The sequence below is a fragment of the Oncorhynchus gorbuscha genome, linkage group LG02 (genome assembly GCF_021184085.1).
Source record: "Oncorhynchus gorbuscha isolate QuinsamMale2020 ecotype Even-year linkage group LG02, OgorEven_v1.0, whole genome shotgun sequence".
NCBI classification, from domain to species: Eukaryota; Metazoa; Chordata; class Actinopteri; order Salmoniformes; family Salmonidae; genus Oncorhynchus; species Oncorhynchus gorbuscha.
Window position 1 is genome coordinate 18,894,428 of NC_060174.1, and position 22,391 is coordinate 18,916,818.

General features: G+C 44.1%; 1 protein-coding gene across 7 annotated transcripts in view; it reads right to left on the minus strand.

Annotated features, from left to right (window-relative positions):
- The window catches only part of LOC123998526 (polyamine-transporting ATPase 13A3-like), a 51,692-nt gene that overhangs the window by 24,736 nt on the left and 4,565 nt on the right, over positions 1-22,391 (minus strand). The window contains exon 2 of one of the 7 annotated variants that reach the window (XM_046303508.1): positions 2,488-2,620. The exons of 5 other annotated variants lie outside the window; for them this stretch is intronic. The gene's annotated coding sequence lies outside the window, so the exon portion shown is untranslated. One more of the 7 variants, XM_046303509.1, reaches the window with a different exon arrangement.

A 22,391-nucleotide genomic window follows, 5' to 3' on the forward strand; every position in this document is an offset into this window, starting at 1 on the left:
GGTGATTCCAACGGACCTAAGACAGGGACTTTTTACTAGGATTAAATGTCAGGAATTGTGAAAAACTGAGTTTAAATGTATTTGGCTAAGGTGTATGTAAACTTCCGACTTCAACTGTACATACAATTTAGTGATTTCAAATGGGCCTTTCTCCATTCTGATTGTTTTATACTGTTCAACTTTAACTTACAAATAATATTTCAGCATTTCCTGCACTCATTTGAGATCATTTCCACACTGCCACGTAGGGCTGCACGATATGGACAAACAATCTAAGCCTCATTTTAACAAAGAAGGCGTGGTCAGTACAGGTGCATCAAAGCTGGGACCGAGAGAGAGAAGCTGTTTTTCAAACTCAAGGCCATTAGACTGCTAAACAGCAATCACTAACTCCAAAGAGACTGCTGCCTACATTGAGACCCAATCACTGGACACTTTAATAAATGGATCACTGGTCACTTTAAACTACACGACTTTCAATAATGCCACTTCAATAATGTTTACATATCTTACATTACTCATCAAATGTATATACTGTATTTTATACAATCTACTGCACCTTGCCTACACCGCTCAGCCATCTCTCATCCATATATATACTCTCATTCCTTCAGCGTATGCACACTGAACATTTAACAAAAACAATTCCACAAGGACATGGGGGGGGGTTACAAACGAATACGCAGGGAGGAAATAACCAGCCTGACAGAGGAATATATATATATATACACACAATGTGATTAGGAAATGTGAACCAGGTGTGCGGGGAACAAGACAAAACAAATGGAAAAAATGAAAAAATGTAGCGGAGATGGCTAGAAGGCCGGTGACGCTGAATGCCACCCGAACAAGGAGAGGAGCTGACTTGTGGAAGTCGTGACACATTCACCCATTTAAATTTGTGTGTATTAGGTAGTTGTTGGGGAAATGTTAGATTACTTGTTAGATATTACTGCACTGTCGGAATTAGAAGCACAAGCATTTTGCTACACTCTCATTAACATCTCCTAACCATGTGTATGTGACCAATAACATTTGATTTTGAAGTAGTGACGTAATCTATAAAAACGGAAGTTACACACAGCATATAACATGTAATAAAACAAAACATTCAAATACCGCTATAAAGTAAAAACCAAAACCGGTCCGAGCATCAATACCTGTATATCATAAAATATGGTACACCGCCCAGCCCTAGTATCACATTCTAAAATGAAGCAGTGTTGCACAGGAACACTCTTCTTCTTTTTCCAAACTAAACTCAGCAAAAACATAAATGTCCCTTTTCAGTCCCTGTCTTTCAAAGATAATTTGTAAAAATCTAAATAACTTCACAGATCTTCATTGTAAAGGGTTTAAATGCTGTTTCCCATGCTTGTTCAATGAACCATAAACAACTAATGACTGTGCACCTGTGGAACGGTCGTTAAGATACTAACACCTTTCAGACAGTAGGCAATTAAGGTCACATTTATGAAAACTTAGGACACGAGAGAGACTCTGAAAAACCCCAAAAGAAAGATGTCCAGGGTCCCTTCTCACCTGCGTGAATGTGCCTTAGGCATGCTATAAGGAGACATGAGGATTGCAGATGTGGCCAGGGCAATAAATTGCAATGTCCATACTGTGAGATGCCTAAGACAGCACTACATGGAGACAGGATGGACAGCTGATCGTCCTCGCAGTGGCAGACCACATGTAACACCTGCACAGGATCGGTACATCAGAAAATCACACCTGCGGGACAGGTACAGGATGGCAACAACTGCCCAAGTTACACCAGGAATGCACAATCCCTCCATCAGTGCTCAGACTGTCTGCAATAGGCTGAGGCTGGAATGAGGGCTTGTAGGCCTATTGTAAGGCAGGTCCTCACCAGACATCACTGGCAACAACGTCGCCTATGGGCACAAACCCACCGTTGCTGGACCAGATAGGACTGGCAAAAAGTGCTCTTCACTGACGAGTCGCGGTTTTGTCTCACCAGGGGTGATGGTCGGATTTGCATTTATCGTCGAAGGAATGAGCGTTACGTCGAGGCTTGTACTCTAGAGCGGGATCGATTTGGAGGTGGGTTCGTCATGGTCTGGGGCGGTGTGACATAGCATCATCGGACTGAGTTTGTTGTCATTGCAGGCAATCTCAACGCTGTGCGTTACAGGGAAGACGTCCTTCTCCTTCATGTGGTACCCTTACTGCAGGCTCATCCTGACATGACCTTCCAGCATGACAATGCTACCAGCCATACTGCTCGTTCTGTGCGTGATTTCCTGCAAGACAGGAATGTCAGTGTTCTGCCATGGACAGCAAAGACTCCGGATCTCAATCCCATTGAGCATGTCTGGGACCTGTTGGATCAGAGGGTGAGGGCTAGGGCCATTCCCCCCAGAAATGTCTGGGAACTTGCAGGTGCCTTATTGAGAAATGTATTGAAAATAAACAAATATTACATTAAGTATTCAGACCCTTAGTACTTTGCTGTTGCACCTTTGGCAGCGATTACAGCCGCGAGACTTCTTGGGTAGGACATTCCAAGCTTGTCACACCTGTAGTCGGGGCGTTTCTCCTGTTATTCTCTGCAGATCCTCTCAAGATCTGTCAGGTTGGATGGGGAGCGTCGCTGCAAATGCAAATGTAAATTAATTACTTAAAAATCATACAATGTGGTTTTCTGGATTTTAGCTTTAGATTCTGTCTCTCAGTTGAAGTGTACCTATGATAAAAATTACAGACCTCTACATGCTTTGTAAGTAGGAAAACCTGCAAAATCAGCAGTGTATCAAATACTTGTTCTCCCCACGATATCTATATCTATACACACACACAAATCCAATGGATGATGCTGCCTCAAATCACCCCAGTGCTCTGCTTTGTGCATTGACTTCAGTGCAAACCATCCAGCAATGTTTAACAATGAGTGGCCTCAAAAGTCCCATACTGGTATACTGTCGACACTTGGGGTGCCCAACTAACTTTGCCCTGGGGGCTGCATTTGGTCTTCAATGAGGTCCGGAAGGCCGCACTGCAAATGGGCTATATTTGCTTGTGGTCAAAATTAGCAAATAAAATACACCGCCCATGTCATTTCCACACACTAGAGGGTGACCTGCCCAGCTCCCAGCCGCCTGCCCGGGATCCTGACCTGCTGTTAAATAGTAGGAAGGGCTTGGTCCCAAGAAAAATATCCCGCTGTGTGCGAGGGGAAGAAAGGGCCAGAGAGCTGGGGGCAGATAAGATCAGGGCCGGGGGCCAGTGGCACAGGGCAGGGGCACGTTGCAAAGGGACGGCCCAACGCCCAACCCACTGCTCCAGCCCCGACAGTCAGCCAGGGTCAGTCCCTCTGCTGGGCCCCCCTTCTTTGCTCCCTCTCTCCCCATCTCTTTTCCCTTGCGTCGCTCCATTGTTTATACGATGGCATGTTCTGCCAAAAGTCTTTTAAAATGCTGCCGACCGGCCTCCCTCATGCGTCTTTTTTTCTTCACCTTTGGGCCTTGAGAAAAGACAGTCCCTTGAGAGCACAGGCAAAGTGTCTGCTCAGAGGCCTTGTTGGGGTAGGAAGTCTCTAGTCTGTACCATAGAGTGATCTACACTGTGTATGCAGAAGCAGGAGGCACCTGCTGTGTGCAATGCCTCAATGGGGCTCGACCTATATGTTGCTGCAGAATCTGTTTGATGTGTTTTTAGTACACACACACACCTAATAAAAGTTTAGGCTTTCATGATTATAATAACCACTGGCAGCAAAAAGCTTGTTGGTTTCCAATGTTAACTGGCAAGTTTAATCCTGTAAGAGCAACAGAGTTGGAGCCTTTTGTCCTTATGAGTGCTGTGGTGCGCACAGCCCCTGCTGCAGATATACATGAACTCATCGCGATTCTCTCCAGCATGGTAAAACACACCCTGTTTATGTTGGGGGTGTGTGTTTAAACGTGCATCTCCCTTGCTGCAGCTAATCACAGACATGCACGGGCTAGCCAGTTTCCCCCCATAGCCCCCCTCTCAGCAATTAGCCCAGATAAATAATCTGGCATTCCAGTACCACACTACCGGCACATGTACAAGGAGAGGATGGACCTCCCTCTGGGTCAACCAGGCTTGCTATTGTAAAAAAATAATTTAATAGCGTTTTATTTATATTTTCATTGCTACCCAGTGCACAATGCTTTTTTAAATGTGGGGAATTTCAACCTTTTGCCGCCATACTCTGGTGGGCATCATGAAGTCTAACGCGGTCATCCATCCGGAAGCCTTCTGTAGTGACTTCCTGGTCCCTTGCTTTGGGCATCGCTTTGGGCATCATGTCAGGATATGTGATAAAACATTCCATGGGTTATTCGGTTGGATTTCAGTCTAGGGCTGATGTGTTGCTGATGTTGGACGCTTTGATTGAAAGATGACGATGTAAGGGAATGCAGTCACTTCATGACCAAAACACTGGGGAAGATTTAGAGTGGAGGAATCAGGCCCATGGGAGGTTAGCTAATTGTTTTGAAACAGACTTGCTGCAGACACTACACATATAGTTGATTGAATTGATGTTTATTTAGCCAGCTGCACGTTCTGTAGCGTCTCTTGGTGCATCTTTGATTCTCCTTTTATCGTTGGCTGTACTGGTTTATTCCAACTGCCCGTTGACCCCGACATTCCCCTTCAACACAGTCCTCTCTGGTACAGAGGCCTAGGTCAGGTTCAACTCATACAGGTGGCGGGAGCCTTCAAGATCATTGCAGAACACACGCAGAGACTCCTGAGTCATCAGATGGGTGTTACTCAATGTCCCCCATGCCTCTTCTCTCTCCCTCTCAGCTGTCCTACAGGGCAGGCCAGCTGTTTGGAAAGGAGCTTGTCATTGTGAGAGTGTTCATACTGGGTGTCACAGCTTTGCAACTCAGGTGCTCTCAGGTCAACCGACTGTCTATGCCTGTAGGACCCCGCATAGGCAAGCCCAGTCATATGCAAGCCCACGGTCATACAGTAGGGATACTTAGACTGTCGGAGCTAGAAACACAAGCAGTGACCAATAAAATTTGGCAAACTCGAGTAGGACAGTGTGTTTGCTTGGGGGGGGGGGGGGGGGGGAAATCGATAGTTGCGTATCCCAATGTTATTTTGAATGATGTTATATAGATACTTTGACTGCATGTAGGGTTGCACATTTTGGGAAATATTCAGAGATGGACACTTTCCGTGGGCTTTAACAGGAATATATGTAAATATATATTATAATACCATTTAAAATGTTTTTTGCATTGGACATATTTATACAGAAACATAAAGGTAAAAGGTTTATCATAAGTAGACATAATTGGAAATGATTAAATCCTTCCAAAAGAAATAAAAATATATATTTTGTTACAAATTGAACTTTAATTAAATGAGTTGACTATTCACATGGGATGATTTCACTGAACAACAAAAGAAAAGGAATATTGAATGATCCCCAATGATCCATTGCATCTCCCAAAAACATTTTTAACATGCATCTGTAAATTTATAGTTATGGAAGCCTATAGTTCCTCTCAGGCTTCCATGTCTTCTCCCTGGACCTCCTCAATGTCCACCTTGAACATCAGACTCTTGACACCTCATCTTCACTGTCACTTTCCAACCTTGTTGAGGATGGCTCGTTGTCAGGCTCAAAAAGCATCAAATTTGCCCAGATGGCCACCAATTTTTGAACCATTGTATTGGTCAGCCTGTTGCGTGCTTGTGTGAGTAGAAACAGTGGAAAGAGACTCAGAACCAAAGTCCCTTCCACCAGGTGGCTGATGAGATATGTTGGCACGACTGCCCTATTGCATCTCCATCCCAAAGCCCTTGCATGGAAGTGTACTTCGCCAGGCTACCAAGAACCTTGCCCTCACGGTAGTGATGACACCATAGGCCTTGTTGATCTCTGCGCCAGACAGGATGCTCTTGCCAGCATACTTGGGGTACAACATGTACGTAGCGGCATGTATGGGATTCAGGCAGAAGTCTTCACGCTTTTTGATGCATTTCAAAACTGCAGTTTCCTCTGCTTGGAGCAACAGTGAAGTGGGCAGAGCAGTACGGATTTCTTCTCCTACATCTGCAAGCAGAGTCTGAACATCAGGATGGCATTGTCTCCCTCAATCTGTGCAATGGCTACTGCTATAGGTTTCAGGAGTTTCAGGCTGCTTACCACTCTCTCCCAAAATTATTCAGCTAACTTTTGAAGAATTTAAGCAAAATTCCCCAAATTCCTGTGGAAAATGTCCAGAAATTTACCGGGAAAGTTTCCGATCCTTTGCAACCCTAAAAGGGACTTCCGCACATCACGGACAAACCTGCACCACCACTCATGTTTTACAACAGGCTAACGGACACACAGTTCCACAGGCAGTTTGTAGTCGTACTTCATGTTGCCTTTTCTACGAGTGACTCAAACAAAGCTTGGTTTTCTAACAACGTTCTGAGTGAAATCAGTTCAATACTTTCAAAATAGGGCTGGGCGAGATGACGATATACACTGCTAAAAAAAAAGGGAACACTTAAACAATGTAACTCCAAGTCAATCACACTTTTGTGAAATCAAACATGCTGTTTGCAAATGGAATAGACAACAGGTGGAAATTATAGGCAATTAGCAAGACACCCCCAATAAAGGAATGGTTCTGCAGGTGGTGACCACAGACCACTTCTCAGTTCCTATGCTTCCTGGCTGATGTTTTGGTCACAAGACAGTGCACCTCATCCAGGATGGCACATCAATGCGAGCTATGGCAAGAAGGTTTGCTGTGTCTGTCAGCGTAGTGTCCAGAGCAGGGAGGCGCTACCAGGAGACAGGCCAGTACATCAGGAGACGTGGAGGAGGCCGTAGGAGGGCAACAACCCAGCAGCAGGACCGCTACATCCGCCTTTGTGCAAAGAGGAGCACTGCCAGAGCCCTGCAAAATGACCTCCAGCAGGCCACAAATGTGCATGTGTCTGCTCAAACGGTCAGAAACAGACTCCATGAGGGTGGTATGAGGGCCCAACGTCCACAGGACACCAAGATTGGCAAATTCGCCACTGGCGCCCTGTGCTCTTCAGATGAAAGCAGGTTCACACTGAGCACATGTGACAGACGTGATAGAGTCTGGAGACGCCGTGGAGAACGTTCTTTGGGGGGCCGCACAGCCCTAAATGTGCTCGCCAGAGGTAGCCTGACTGCCATTAGGTACCGAGATGAGATCCTCAGACCCCTTGTGAGACCATATGCTGGTGTGGTTGGCCCTGGGTTCCTCCTAATGCAAGACAATGCTAGACCTCATGTGGCTGGAGTGTGTCAGCAGTTCCTGCAAGAGGAAGGCATTGATGCTATGGACTGGCTCGCCCGTTCCCCAGACCTGAATCCAATTGAGCACATCTGGGACATCATGGCTCGCTCCATTCACCAACGCCACGCCACGTTGCACCAGACTGTCCAGGAGTTGGCGGATGCTTTAGTCCAGGTCTGGGAGGAGATTCCTCAGGAGACCATCCGCCACCTCATCAGGAGCATGCCCAGGCGTTGTAGGGAGGTCCATACAGGCACGTGGAGGCCACACAGACTACTGAGCCTCATTTAGACTTCTTTTAAGGTGGATCAGCCTGTAGTGTGGTTTTCCACTTTAATTTTGAGTGTGACTCCAAATCCAGACCTCCATGGGTTGATACATTTGATTTCCATTGATAATTTGTGTGATTTTGTAGTCAGCACTTTCAACTATGTAAAGAAAAAAGTATTTAATAAGAATATTTCATTCATTCAGATCTAGGATGTGTTATTTTAGTGTTCCCTTTATTTATTTGAGCAGTGTATATCGTGTGATGATAGAAAAACGTCTATTGTTTCATATTATGCTCATCGTTTATTGTTGTGTTGTAAATCACACTTTACGGCAATATTTTGTCAATAGGACGATGCTTTGCGCTCTTACACAAGTGCCGTGTGGAAGGAAATTTGCAACACAAAAAAAACATGGAGGAGAGTGAACATGACACAGAGCTCGTACCTAAAATAGGGGCTACTTCGGTCGTATGGACGTGATTTGGGTATGAAAAGTCTGACACGGACCAGAAATCCGTCCTCTGCAAAATATGCTGCAGAACGGTCCGGACAACAGGCTCAAACAACTACGCAAAAATCATGTGAAACGGTACGAAGAGTCTACGGATGAGACGCAAGAAGGTAGAGCTGAGAGCTCAAAACGAAACGCAACCAACGTCTGAGTCGGGCAAGAGGGTTTTTTGCCTGTGGCACAACATATGGCACGAAGATGGAAGGAGATAACAGCTGCCGTTACAACTTACATCTGCAAAAACATGACCCCAAATTTACACGGTCGAGAAACGGGGGTTTCCTGAGTTGGTGCGAACACTAGATCCAAGATACCAAATGCAAATTGATATGTAACAAAATAACATGCATAATAACATTTTTTAGGCCTATATTTATTTTGAAGTGTTCTGTTTACCTTTTTAGATTAATACATCAATATATTTTGTTACATGCTGAATTAAAAAGTTGCAAACGTTCTAAATAAAAGGAGAAATAATCAAAGGACTCTGTTCAGTCTTTACCCAGAAGGTTTGTTTTGTATTCTTTAACATTTTTGTCCTAAATGTCACGAGTTTGTTCTCAGGATGAAAACAGTTGTGATGGCAGCTGGGCAGATTTGTAGACGCCACTCTATGGTTGAGCACTCTCTGTCATCGAGGAGGCTTTTCTTAGTCAGCAGCAACAATTCAGCCACCCACACCGGCTGCATACATTTCAAAACAACCTGAATGAAAGGCTTGACTTCAGGGAAACCAAGTCTTCAAAAACCAGTAACTCAGCAATTTGGATGGCTCAGAAGAGACAGACGCCAGTCCTTCTCTTGTTTTCCCTCTCCTGTTCTTGGACACGGAGAGAATAGCTAACAATAAGCCCTGACCCAATGACGGAGGTCATAATTCATGGAAGCATTTGGAGGAAAAATGTTTTGTTGCAGTCATGCTCTCAACTCAATACGCTTTCTTTATCACTTCCCCTCCTAATCACTGGGCTTTGTTCCCGGCCGTGCTAACATTCAGTGGCCTTGGTCACCTGCTCTCAGATCAACTCTGGCCTGGACCCCCTGCCTCGACTCGCAGGTCAGCGCTGCCTTGGCTTTTGTTCTAGTGTGAACCCCCCTCCTGTTAGAGCCTCTACTGAGCCAAGTACCAGACAAGGTACTGTGAAATCTATGGTTGCAATTCTTGTGTCCCTCTCGCGACTGTACATTTTGTGGTATGAGATTAATTCAAAGAGCAATAATTTCTGTTAAACGGGCGCAATTAAAGTTGAATTGAACTGGATTGATTGTAGAGGTAAAGTAGAAACATGTTTTACAACCAATGCAAATGGCAGGAGTATTTAGATCAACTTAAAAACATTAAATTTTTTATTTTTAACAGAAAATAAAGAGCACCGGCCTTTTGCAAATGTATATGCAATGCTGAACTCAATCCCAACCTGTCAAAACAACATGACTCACCTAGTCAAACTCACCTTAAGATGCAGTAGGAGTCCCTAACTCTAAGCCATAGCCAAAAGTAGTAGTCAGGTCTCACTCAATCTTATTAGTGTCAAGATGAGGGACTCACGTAATCCTAAGTGGAGACCGCTCGAACTCTATATCTCAGAACACACAAGACCATGTAGCTAATGTTAGAGATGACATTCATACACCAACCAGGACGGGGGAAAAATGTAAAATACATTTCTTTAAATCAAGAGATGAGATCGGGAGTGAGGTTAAAAAAGGTCTAATGCAGCTGTTCTCAATATCAAATCGTTTCTGGGTAACAAGTACCTTACTCTGTTTCCAATTAAAATGGTCAAAAATAGCTTCTTAGCTAAGAGCAATTTCTCAAGCAAGAATTTCTGGGAGTGGTATGAGTAGAGATGAGAAAAATGAAAACTAGATGTTATTGGTAGAGGTTTGGAACTCTTTCTTATTGGACTATTAACTCATTGAATCGCCTGGTGTCACCAGGCAGGTCAAAACTCCATCCCACCAGGCAGAAATTTTAGGCAGTCCTCAAAACAGGGCAGTGTGGAAGTGTGGAAATATATAAAACACAGAAAAATCTACACCCTGGTTAGAGGTGTGTGTAGGCCAGGAGGTATGTGTAGGCCAGGAGAGAGGAACTCAGAGGAGAAGACAAAAACTAAATGTAGACATCAAAATGGCCGTGGAGCCCTAAATCAGGCCACATGCTCCTGGATTAGCCGTGGCATGGCCCTACAGCCTGGGAAAAACTGCTGATAACACCCTCAGAGAGATTAAGCAATATTTTTTATATAAGAGACACATGCTTCTTGGCATGGCAAGTGTAGGTCCTCAGAACAAACCTAGGAACTCTTTATGAATGAATTTTGTAATACAAAAAACACGAGAGGTAATGACTTCCCTCTGATCCTGAACTATCTAGCTAGATCTCTAGCAAAGTGCCTTTCAAGGAGAGACATGCTTGATAAGCACTTCAAAGTGGAGGGAGGTCCAGATATCACAAGTCTATGTCCACATGCAACAGTGAGGCTATAAATCCCACTGAGTTTAGTGAGTATACATGTGAGGACTCAACCCTTGGGATATAGTTTCAGCGTGACATAACATCTCACTTCAATGTTCAGTCCTTGAAGGCACAAGTTTGGACTCCTCGTTTTGGCCGAAAAGCTTGTCTCTGGTTCACGCCGCTGTGCAAAATTTCAAGGTTGTTTCTATTTTAAATCAAAAGCTCTTAAATCATGCTTTCAGTGATGGGGGTTGCTACTTTGTCTTGGGCTTGTTGAAGGTAAACCGCAGGGCCGGGACTAGAAAAGCCTGCTTATCTGCAACGCGGCCAGGGGGCTCGGAATGCAAACAGTGCCGGGCTGCTGAAGGGACTTGCATCATGTCAGAATATTTCTCACCCCAACTCCAGACCAACATTGGCAGACCTTCTGTCATAGGCTGCGGCATTTCAGCTCACCTGTGAAAAGTACATAGGCCTCGGCTCAAAGGCCTAGGGGAGATTGGCGCTGCGCTTCCCAAGCCTTCACTAACCACCTCCAAATCTCCAGTTTGGCCAGGACATCCTGTATGCATTTGAACTTTCCAGAAAGCAGGGAGTTCAGGGGTCAACTGGGCAAGGTCAATAAGAGGCATTTCTAACCGTGATCCTGAACCCTGCAGCCAGACGCAGAAAAAGCAACAAGGTACTGGTCTACATCCTGAGAATGAAATAGACATGATCAATGGGATACAAATCAAAGCGAAAAATGATGCTCAAGAGCCTTGCATCAAGATTTTCTCTGCAGTTGGAGCATTCATGAGGAAACTAAGGTGAAAACTTGAGGCCAAGAGGAGACTGTGAAGTCTTAACTTAAACTAAAGCTGATACAGCCAGGCTAATCTCCTATTATCAAAGATTTAGCCTACCTCCAAGATGCTCCTGATCACAGAAAATAAAAATAAATATAGGATGGTAGAAGTAATTTTATTTCTCCCAAGCAGTTTAGTTATTTTTTCAAATAAACACATTTCCTGTTCACTTTTATCCCAAGGTTCACTCAAGTTCCTTGATTTGGGGTAAGCCCTAATTTCCTTAAGGGCCTAGTTGGCACACCAAGTGAAGGCCAGAAATGACTCAAGGAGTAAACACTCCGGGGAGAGAGAGGTCTCATGATGATTTGTAATTTCAAAGAGTGACTCATCCTTCCCAATTGAAGGCTGATTGTGACAATGATATCATCATATCCCTGAAAGGGAATAGTGAATCAGTCAGTAGTAAAAACCAGCTATGGGTCAACAGAACCTACAGCATCATATTTAGTTTGGCAAGTCTTGGCATTGACCGGTGAACCACTACAGGAAAGGTCAGACTCATACTTAGCCACACAAACAATGGGTTAATCATTGGCATGACAGCACCTCTGGATTGTTAGAGGAGAAATACCATTAACACTATCTGCCATAGTTAGGCTAGACTTTACCATATTTCTAAAATGACAAACTAGGAAACGGGCAAAAGGAGTGCGGGAGGAGCGCCCTTCTTAAAGCTAACATTAAATCTGCGCTGCTCAGTCGTGTTGTCAACAACGGAGCAGGATACATTTTCAGAAACATAGAACATCTCTTTTCGATAAAACATGTTTTGAAATGTCAAATTAGTCTTTATCTGCCTTCCCAATAAAAACTATCAAAAGCATTCACTTTTGATTTTGAAAATGGAATCCTACTCATTACTCTGCATGCTTTTGTTTTGAGTAGACATCACACTCGGCTAAGACAGGCCACCTGGCTCACACCCGGGAGAAAGCCTGGTTCCAAAAAAAGGTTATGCAATGTAGGCATACAGTATCAAATGATATTGATACTGTATGCCTATTAATACAAAGAGCAAAAAAAAATTAAGGAACCGGAAAGAAAGTTGCACATATTATATTTGTGCAGAGTTCCATATAGTTCTCCACTTCCTTCTTGGTCTTACTATTCAACCTTCATTCATGGCTTTTACATGGATCATATCTAAAACCCAGAAAATTTCTACTCATGGATAATGTTTATTCTCAAGCCCTGAAAAGCATTTCAGTGGACAAAAGAAAATATGCTTATGTCACAAAACATGACAACTAAGTTACTTCCACAGAAGTAGAATGTGGTTTAGCCAACAGGAACAATAAGCTAGTCTACTTAACTAGAAACAACTGTTGGCTTTAATTGATTTTTCATTATCATTAAATGTGAATAAGAATCCAGATTCAACAATTAAAGAATGTCCCACAAAATGTGAACCAATTTTTAAAGAGAGTAATTTATTTGACAGAAAAATGCAGATAATTTCCAAACCAAGCTGTAGCAGTCTTAAAAATCTAAATACAATTCAACCATCAAGCTTAAAATCATGGGAAGAAATTATTTACCAATGATGATGTCTAACCTGCATCAAACCAGTGTGTAGTACAGAGTAACTATCGCTGTAACAAAAATTGAGAAAGCATAGCATACACTACAGAAGGGAACATTGATATGACTAACTGGCACTTTGACCCTCATCCAATCAAAAACAAAATACTATAATGAACATTGGGGTTCAGTGTAGAGGTCAACCGATTAATTAGGGCCGATTTCAAGTTTATAACAATCGGAAATCTGTATTTTTGGGCGCCGATTTTTTAAATGCATTTATTTATTTTTTACATCTTTAATTAACTAGGCAAGTCTGTTAAGAACACATTCGGTGGGTTAACTGCCTCGTTCAGGGGCAGAACGGCAGATCTTTACCTTGTCAGCTCGGGGGATCCATTCTTGCAACCTTACAGTTAACCAGACCAACGCTCTAACCACCTGATTACATTGAACTCCATGAGGAGCCTGCCTGTTATGTGAATGCAGTAAGCCAAGGTAAGTTGCTAAGTTGCTAGCTAGAGTAGATAGTAGTAGATCAAGACATTCTCTTCAAATAAGGTCTGTTTCGTGCAGGCTTAAACCGCCTCAGCGTTTTGATACCCGTGTAAATTTCAATAGGATAAGGTAACGTTTGTCAACATATTTTCATAAATCCACTCAACAAAAAATATGATCTTCGCTTATATTTAGCCAATATTGATCAGAGTTACCTTGTCTTATGGAAATCTACAGTTATAAAATTGGCAAGGTGGTGTAAGCCTACACGAAACAGATTTTATTTTAAGTGAATCTAAAAATATCCTATGGAATAAATGAATGAAGGAACCGCTTTTCAGATTTTGCTAGAAGGTGTCATGGGAATTATGACTCATGCCCATTATTAAAATAGGATTTCCTGCATATAGAAATTACAGTTTTTGTTTTCAACATTCACAGGTAACTTAAACTCTATTTTTATTCAAACAGTTGAGAGTATTTGTCTCCTAAGCAGACTTTTCAGTATGATTGACACTTCAGAGCTGTGTGTGTGTGTGTGTGTGTGTTACAGATGGCAGAGAAAAGCAGAGCACCAGTGTGGGACTATTACATGGAATTGGCACCAGGGAAAGCAAGGTGTCTTATTTGTGATAAAGATGTAAGCATGGGGTCAGCAACGGCTAAATCAAAAAATACCACCAACCTGTGGAATCACCTTAAGAACACCCATCCAAAAGCCCATATGTATTATATTAAGTTAAAATAAAAGTGTTCATTGTTCATTCATTATTGTTGCAATTGACATTATTACAGACATGAGTGTGTGTGAAAAAAATATATATATATATAAATAAATATAAATAAATATAAATAAATAAATATAAAATAAATAAATAAATAAATATACACACACACACACACACACACCACACACTTCAACGTATTCTTAATTATTATTATTTATTTTTTAAGCGGCATCTGCTTTTTTGTCCTCCAATAAATCGGTATCGGCATTGAAAAATCATAATTGGTAGACCTCTAGTTCAGTGTTTGGGTAGTGTCAACTGTCATTCAAATAGCTGGCCATCAGTTGTGAAAGCTATAGCTAGCTGACTGACTTGACAGGTAGCTGAGCTGGCAAGTTCACAGCTGAGAGAGAAAACTGCCAGAAGACATCTAACAATCAATTTTACCTCTCCATTCTCCAGTGGACAACTCTCGAGTTACATTGTTGAATGATTTCTAGTGCTCCCACTGAGTCAGTCAGGACATGGAAAAGAGAATAACGTTGGTCACACTTACTTATAATCATTATTTGAAATCACTTATTCACATCCTGGGCCGTGTGATGTTGCTGACTGTGTATGACCCATCTTGTGGCAAATCCTAATCATTCTGCGATGATGGAATGCACATGTAGACCAGGCAGTGGACCAGACCGCAACGATACGGTGCATTTGGAAAGTATTCAGACTCCTTACATTGTCACGTTACAGCCTTATTCTAAAATGGATTAAATAGTTGATCCCCCTCAATCTACACACAATACCCCATAATGACAAAGCAAAAACAGGTTTTTAGAAAGTTTTGCAGAAGTATATAAATATATTTTTAAATGAAATTACATTTATATAAGTACACAGAACCGTTAATCAGTAATTTGTTGAAGCACCTATGGAAGCAATGACAGCCTTGATTATTTTTGCGTATGACGCTACAAGCTTGGCACACTAGTATTTGGGGAGTTTATCCCATTCTTCTCTGCAGAACAAAAGGTTCTACAGCTGCACCATCGAGAGCATCCTGACGGGTTGAATCAGTGCCTGTTATGGCAACCTCCGACCGCAAGACACTACAGAGGGTAGTGCGTACGGCCCAGTACATCACTGGGGCCAAGCTTCCTGCCATCCAGGACCTCTATACCAGGGGGTGCCAGAGGAAGGAGTATTTCCAGACTATTTGCTTTGCCCCCTTTTAAGCTACTGTTACTGATATTATCTATGCATAGTCCCTTTAATAACTCCACCTACATATTACCGCAATTACCTTGACTAACCGGTTTCCCCTATATATAGCCTCGCTAGTGTTACTTTTATTGCTTATATTTCTAACAACTGCATTGTTGGTTAAGGGCTTGTAAGTAGCATTTCACTGTAAGACCTGCTGAATTCAGCACGTGTGACAAATAAAATTTGATTTTGAGATCCTCAAGCTCTGTCAGGTTGGATGGGGAGCGTTGTCGCACAGCTATTTTCAGGTCTCTCCAGAGATGTTCGATCAGGTTCAAGTCTGGGCTCTGGTCTGGCCACTTCAGAGACTTGTCCCGAAGCCACTCCTGCATTGTCTTGGCTGTGTATTTAGGGTCGTTATCCTGTTGGAAGGTGAACCCTTGCCCTAGTTTGAGGCCCTGAGCGCTCTGGAGCAGGTTGTCATCAAGGCTCTCTCTGTACTTTGCTCCGTTCATCTTTCCCTAGATCCTGACCAGTCTCCCAGTCCCTGCCGCAGATAAACATCCCCACAGCATGATGCTGCCACCACGCTTCACCGTAGGGAAGGTATTGGCCAGATGAGCGGTTCCTGGTTTCTTCCAGATGTGACGCTTGGCATTCAGGCCAAAGAGTTCAAACTTGGTTTCATCAGATCAAAGAGTCTTGTTTCTCATTGTCTGAGAGTCCTTTAGGTGCCTTTTGGCAAACTCCAAGCTGGCGGTCATGTAGCTTTTACTGAGTGGCTTCGTCTGGCACTCTACAATAAAAGGCCTGATTGGTGGAGTGCTGCAGAGATGATTGTCCTTCCTCCTGGAAGGTTCTCCCATCTCCACAGAGGAACTCTGTTCTTGGTCACCTCCCTGACCAAGGTCCTTCTCCCGATTGCTCAGTTTGGCCTGGCAGACACATTAAGGAAGAATCTTGGTGGTTCCAAACTTCTTCCATTTAAGAATGATGGAGGCCACTGTGTTCTTAGAGCCATTCAATGCTGCAGAAATGTCACGGAGCTCTACGGACAATTCTTTCAACCTCGTGGTTTGGTTTTCATTCTTGACATACACTGTCAATTGTCGGAACTTATATAGACTGGTGTGCCTTTCCAGATCATGTCCAATCAATTGAAATTACCACGGGTGGACACCAATCAAGTTGTAGAAACATCAAGAATGATCAATGGAAACAGGATACACCCAAGCTCAACACCCAAGCTCAATTTCAAGTCTCATGACAAAAGGCTCTAAATATTTATGTCAATGAAATATTTTTTTTTAATTATATTTTTTTAACCCGTTTTTTCCTTATGGGATAGTGTGTAGGTTGTTCAGACCCCTTTTTCCTGTCACTTTCCGAATGCACTGTACATCTACACACACACTGCTCGTCCTAATATTTATACATTTCTTAATTCCATTATTTTACTTTCAGATGTGTGTATTGTTTGATATTACTGCACTTTTGCAGCTAGAATCAAGTATTTCGCTACACCCGCAATAAAATCTGCCAAATAAACTCAGCAAAAAAAGAAAACGTCCCTTTTTCAGGATCCTGTCTTTCGTAAAAATCCAAAGAACTTCACAGATCTTCATTGTAAAGGGTTTAAAACACTGTTTCCCATACTTGTTCAGTGAACCATAAACATGAACCTGTGGAACAGTCAAAACACCTTGAGGATGGATTCAAACAACGTTTTCCATGTTTCAGTCGATATTATGGAGTTAATTCAGAAAAAAGTTTGACTGACCTACACAAGCATCTTTCAGGAAAAACTGGACATCTGCTATGTAACTGAGAGTCTCCTCATTGAAACATCTAAGAAATCGCTAACGCTTGAGGCTATGATTACGCTACCGAATACGGTGTGGGTAGGACTAACAGGTTAAGACAGACGGTAGGCAATTAAGGTCACAGTTATGAAAGCTTAGGACACTAGAGGCCTTTTTGCTGACTCAAAGACACCAAAAGAAAGATGCCCAGTGTCCCTGCTCACCTGCGTGAACATGCCTTAGGCATGCTGCAAGGAGGCATGAGGACTGCAGATGTGGCCAGGGCAATAAATTGCAATGTTCGTACTATGAGACAACTAAGACAGCACTACAGGGAGACAGGATGGACAGCTGATCGTCCTCACAGTGGCAGACAACATGTAACACCTGTACAGGATCGGTACATCCGAACATCACACCTGCGGGACAGGTACAGGATGGCAACAACTGCCCGTGTTACATCAGGAATGCACAATCCCTCAATCAGTGCTCAGACTGTCCGCAATAGGCTGAGAGGCTGGAATGAGGGCTTGTAGGCCTGTTGTAAGGCAGGTCCTCACCAGACATCACTGGCAACAACATCACCTATGGGCACAAACCCACCGTAGATGGACCAGATAGGACTGGAAAAAAGTGCTCTTCACTGACGAGTTGCAGTTTTGTCTCACCGGGGGTGATGGTTGGATTCTCATTTATTGTCGAAAGGAATGAGCGTTACACTGAGATATGTACTCTGAAGCGGGATCGGTTTGGAGGTGGAGGGTTCGTCATGGTCTGGAGTGGTGTTACAGCATCATCGGACTGAGCTTGTTGTCATTGCAGGCAATCTCAACGCTGTGCGTTACAGGGAAGACATCCTTCTCCCTCATGTGGTACCCTTCCTGCAGGATCATCCTGACATGACCCTCCAACATGACAATGCCACCAGTCATACTGCTCGTTCTGTGGGTGATTTCCTGCAAGAGAGGATTGTTCGTGTTCTGCCATGGCCAGTGAAGAGCCCGAATCTCTATGAGCACGTCTGGGACCTGTTGGATTAGAGGGTGAGGGCTAGGGTCATTCCCCCCAGAAATGTCCAGGAACTTGCAGGTGCCTTGGTGGAAGAGTGGGGTAACGTCTCACAGCAAGAACTGGCAAATCTGGTGCAGTCCATGAGGAGATGCACTGCAGTACTTAATGCAGTTGGTGGCCACACCAGATACTGACTTACTTTTGATTTTGACCCCCACCCCCTTTGTTCAGGGACAGATCATTCCATTTAGTCACATCTGTGGAACTTGTTCAGTTTGTCTCAGTTGTTGAGTCTTATGTTCATATAAATATTTACACATGTTAAGTTTGCTGAAAATAAACGCAGTTGACAGAGGACATTTTTTTTTTGCTGAGTTTGTGTATGCAACCAATAACATTTATTTATTTATCCTGGGCACATTCTTAACCTCACTAGGGTACGTGGGACAGTAGCGTCTCACCTGGCCAACATCCAGTGAAATTGCAGAGCGCAAAATTCAAAAATACTAAATTCAAATATTTAACATTCTTGAAAATATGTGTTATACATCAAAATAAAGCTCAACTTCTTGTTAATCCAGCTGCCGTGTCAGATTTCAAAAAGGCTTTATTTTGCGAAAGCAAACCATGACCCGAGTACAGCACCCCGCATACAAACACATGAAAATTATATTTCAACCAGGCCGGTGCGACAAATGTCAGAAATAGCGATATAAAAATGCCTTACCTTTGATGATGTTCTTCTGTTGGCACTCCAAAATGTCCCAGTTACATTACAAATGGTCCTTTTGTTCGATAATGTCCTTCTTTATATCCATAAAAACTCAGTTTAGCTGGCGCACTTCAGTCAATAATCCACTCAGTTTCCCTCCATCAAAATGAATCCCAAACGTTACTAATAAACTTTTCCAAACAAGTCAAAACAACGTTTATAATCAAACCTTAGGTATCCTAATACACAAATAAACAATCAAATTTAAGACTGAGAATAGTGTGTTCATTCCTGGAAGTAAATAAGAAAGAACGCGCTTTCCTCCACACGCTTGGAAATTCTACAGCTAAAATGGGAGCCACCTAGAAAAACTACAATTTCCAGGTAATTTTTCCAATAACCAGCCTGAAACTCCTAAAGACTGTTGACATCTAGGGGAAGCCCTTGGAACTGCAATTTGGGAGGATTTGGGCTTATAAATTATAGTACTAGCCATTGAAAATAGTGATAAGCTGGGTTTTTTTGGGGGGGGGGTTGTCCTGGGTTTCGCCTGCCATATCAGTTCTGTTGTCCTCACAGACATAAATTTTAACAGTTTTAGAAACTTTAGTGTGTTTTCTATCTAAACCAATTATATGCATATCCTAGCTTCTGTGCGTGAGCAACAAGCAGTTTACTTTGGGCACGCTTTTCATCCGGATGTCAAAATACTGCCCCCTACCCCAGAGAGGTTAGCAGGTTGGCCTGTCAATCCATCCCTGTGGGTGGGATTGTCAGAGTGGAGCAGGGTATTTGAGACAGTCACAGAGTTGGTAGGGTTTCAGACTAGAGGTCGACCGATTATGATTTTTTTTAAACACCGATACCAATTATTGGAGAATCAAAGAAAAGCAGATACCGATTAAAATCGGACAATTTTATATTTTTATTTATAATAATGACAAGTACAACAATACTGAATGAACACCTATTTTAACTTAATATAATACATCAATAAAATACATTTAGCCTCAATGTAACGTCGTTCTTCGTTTGTCGAAAGAGAGTCGGACCGAAATGCAGCGTGGTGGTTATCTTTAATGAAGGAAAACGGAACGATACATGAACATAACTATTACAAAATACAAAACAACAAACGGAATGTGAAACCTATTACAGCCTATCTGGTGAAACTACACAGAGACAGGGACAATCACCCACGAAATACAAAGCGAAACCAGGCTACCTAAATACGGTTCCCAATCAGAGACAACGAGAATCACCTGACTCTGATTGAGAACCGCCTCAGGCAGCCAAGCCCATACAACACCCCTACTCAGCCGCAATCCCAATAATACAAAAACCCCAATACGAAATACAACAACATAAACCCATGTCACACCCTGGCCTGAACAAAATAATAAAGAAAATACAAAATACTAAGACCAAGGCGTGACAGAACCCCCCCTAAGGTGCGGACTCCCGGACGCACCTCAAAACCATAGGGAGGGTCCGGGTGGGCGTCTGTCCATGGTGGCGGTTCCGGCTCGGGACGTGGACCCCACTCCATTAATGTCCTAGTTCCTCCCCTTCGCGTCCTGGGATAATCCACCCTCGCCACAGACCATGGCCTAATAGTCCTCACCCAGAACCCCACTGAACTGAGGAGCAGCTCGGGACTGAGGGGCAGCTCGGGACTGAGGGGCAGCCCGGGACTGAGGGGCAGCCCGGGACTGAGGGGATGCCCAGTACTGAGAGAAAGCCCAGTACTGAGAGGAAGCCCAAGCAGGTAGTAGGCTCCGGTAGATCCTGGCTGGCTGGCGGATCTGGAAGAGACTGGTTGACTGGCAGATCTGGCAGATCTAGAAGATCATGGCTGACTGGCGGATCAAGCTGCTCTATGCAGACTGACAGTTCTGGCTGCTTCATGCAGACTGACAGCTCTGGCTGCTTTGAACAGACAGACAGCTCTGGCTGCTCCATGCAGACTGACAGCTTTGACTGCTCCATGCAGACTGACAGCTTTGACTGCTCCATGCAGACTGACAGCTCTGGCTGCTTTATGCAGACTGACAGCTCTGACTGCTCCATGCAGGCTGACAGCACCCTGCAGACTGACAGCTCTGGCTGCTTCATGCAGACTGACAGCTCAGGCTGCTCCGAATAGGCAGGAGGCTCCGGCAGCGCAGGAGGGAAGGAAGGCTCTGGCTGTGCTGAACAGGCGAGGCGCACTGACGGCCTGGTGTGTGGTGCTGGAACTGGTGCTACAGGATCGAGGACACGCACAGGAAGCCTGGTGCGGGGAGCTGCTACCGGAGGACTGGTGTGTGAAGGTGGCACAGGATGGACTGGACCGTGAAGGTGTACTGGAGAGCCTGAGAGCAGGACTGGCACAGGATGTGCAAGGCTCGGTAGGTACACAGGAGGCCTGGTGCGTGAGGCTGGCACATTTTCCACCAGCCGAGTAACACGCACCTCAGGACGAGTATGGAGCGCTGACCCAGGTGCCATTAAATCCCCGACACGCTCCGTCGGACGAATATCGTACCTATAGCACCATGCTAGCAACTCCCTCATTACCCTCTCCTCCACTTTCCCCATTAACTCCTTCACAGTCTCTGCTTCGCTCACCTCTAACACCGGCTCTGGTCTCCTCCTTGGCTCCTCACGATAAACAAGGAGAGTTGGCTCTGGATAGACCGGACCGTGCAGGCGCACTGGAGCTCTTGAGCACCGAGCCTGCCCAACCTTACCTGGCTCGATGCCCACTCTAGCCCGGCCAATATGAAGGGCTGGTATGTGCCGCACCGGGCTATGCACCCGCACTGGAAACACCGTGCGCTCCATAGCATAACACGGTGCCTGCCCGGTCTCTCTAGCCCCCCGGTAAGCACAGGGAGTTTGCGCAGGTCTCCTACCTGGCATAGCCATACTCTCTTTAAGAACCCCCCCAATAATTTTTTTGGGGCTGCTTTTCGGGCTTCCTTGCCAACCGTGTTCCCTCGTATCGTCGGCTCCTATCTCCGGCTGCCTCTGCTCTCCTTAGTGCCTCCACGTGTTCCCATGGGAGGCGATCTCTTCCGGCCAGTATCTCCTCCCAAGTGTAACAACCTTTACCATCCAACACGTCTTCCCATGTCCATTCTCCGAATAATTCATCCTCCTTTTGCTGCTCCAGCAGTCGCTGCCTGTTTCCACGCCACTCGGTCCGTGTGTGGTGGGTGATTCTGTAACGGCGTTCTTCGTTTGTCGAAAGAGTCGGACCGAAATGCAGCGTGGTGGTTACTCATGATCTTTAATGAAGGATCGCGATACATGAACATAACTATTACAAAATACAAAACAACAAACGGAACGTGAAACCTATTACAGCTTATCTGGTGAAACTACACAGAGACAGGAACAATCACCCACGAAATACACAGTGAACCCCGGCTACCTAAATACGGTTCCCAATCAGAGACAACGAGAATCACCTGACTCTGATTGAGAACCGCCTCAGGCAGCCAAGCCCATACAACACCCCTACTCAGCCGCAATCCCAATAATACAAAAACCC